This window comes from Larimichthys crocea, chromosome VII (assembly GCF_000972845.2).
Source record: "Larimichthys crocea isolate SSNF chromosome VII, L_crocea_2.0, whole genome shotgun sequence".
Lineage (NCBI taxonomy): Eukaryota > Metazoa > Chordata > Actinopteri > Sciaenidae > Larimichthys > Larimichthys crocea.
In genome coordinates, this window is record NC_040017.1 from 11678338 (window position 1) to 11680169 (window position 1832).

A 1832-nucleotide genomic window follows, 5' to 3' on the forward strand; every position below is an offset into this window, starting at 1 on the left:
AATTAGCGGCATATCAGAGGAAGCAGGCTTGTCTTACAGTCCCAGTGGATGAGCACTTTAATTACATCCAAGGAAGGTAAATATATGCCTTTATGACTGTGTTAGGAGCTTGGCTGGGGAACGTTGGCTGCACTTTAATAACAGAGCACTTTTAATCCCCATATTCACTTATAAAGATTTAGACAGAGTGAATGGCTTTTGGTAAATATAAGTTTGATGAAAGCTTGTTTTTGTTTTTTGCACATCTTTGCAAAGAGGGATGTATGTTTTTTTCTTTGACTTTTCTCAAAATTGTTGTTGTAAAATACAGATTTTACCTCAGATGCCTAAATATCTTTCAAAATAAACTATCTTACTTGGTTATGATCTGACATTTCATGTCCACAATAATTTAATTATAATGGTTTACTGTAAATCCAATATATAACATAGAATATACTGCAGCTTCACACAGCCATTTTTTTAATTTAACAACTCAGTTTAGAAGTACAACAACAGAGTAAAATGTGTCACACTGCAACAGCAGTTTGGGCCTTGAAGCAGTGAAACATCATCAGTTAAACAGAAGGTTTCATCCAGAGCTCGGTGTGCATGCCTTCATGCCAGGATGAAACCACATTTAGTGGGCATGCTGTTTCCTCTGGAGCCCATTGAATTTCGCAGCCGTGCACACACTTACTAGCAGCTGATAGATTTAAGAGGGTCACCTTGGCTTGGATTCTGTCACCTCTCTGCCGTCCTGCCTGCCTGTCTCACTTTCTACTGAAGCAGCAGAATTAGAACATGACTGATTATGTGAGAGTATGTGGATGTAGCATTTTCACACATACTCATACAACCTCTTCAAAAGCCTTAGGATGAGCTACCACTTCAAACTGCTACATCTCCATCGATAGACAATTACCTCAGTCCAGTGGAGAATTTATCTCTGGGTTTGCCTTCACAAGAGAATCATTTGCAAATTCAATTGAGTGAAACAAAAGGTTAATAGGTGTGCGGGAGGCAGAGAACATAAATAGTTTGCAAAGGAACTTGGCGGAAATGAATTCTCATGCGAGAGAGGGGTTAACTAAATTTTCTCTCACAACTTAATATGTGTCTCTCCAGCACTAATCTGTATCAATACATCAGGTAGCCAGATGGCAGGGAGTCACTGTGGGAATAGAATAACTGACAGGCAGAAGAGCTTTTTTAGAGAGATAGTAAGAGACACGAGCAGAGACAAAAACAACAAAACATCAAGATACAGTGTGTAGTAAAATTTACAATTTCGTCATTGCACATAGGGTTGGGTGTATTATATATAGTTTAGGAATGGCCTTAAGCATGCAACAAAACACACAAACACTGAATGTTCATGGAGAAAGTAGAAAGAATTATATAGTTTATGTTTATTATATTAGAAAAACAACTGTCTGTCTTTCACGGGTCTTGTTGATGCTGTCACTAACCAGACTGTGATACTCACAGCAACGGGCAGTCCTGTAACCTCAGCAGTTTGTTTGTGTCGAATCACTACGTGGAATAACTAACATGCAGAATCCAGGCAGTCATACAATAACATACGGAGAGCTCAAATCACAGATGGGACTGACAGCAATGGCTATGTCGCCCACCAGCTACATAGCTGCTTGTTTGGCAGCTAGAAGTGTGGTGATAGTAAGAACTGCCTTATAGTCTGCCTACACGGAAATTAGACACTATTGTAGGGGGGAATCGTGACTGAACAATGAATAAAACAAAAAAATATGTAATTTGATCATTTGTCCAAATAAAAAGACAAAGCCAAAACTATTTATCCTATATTAATTAAAATTTCAGCTCATCTTTAA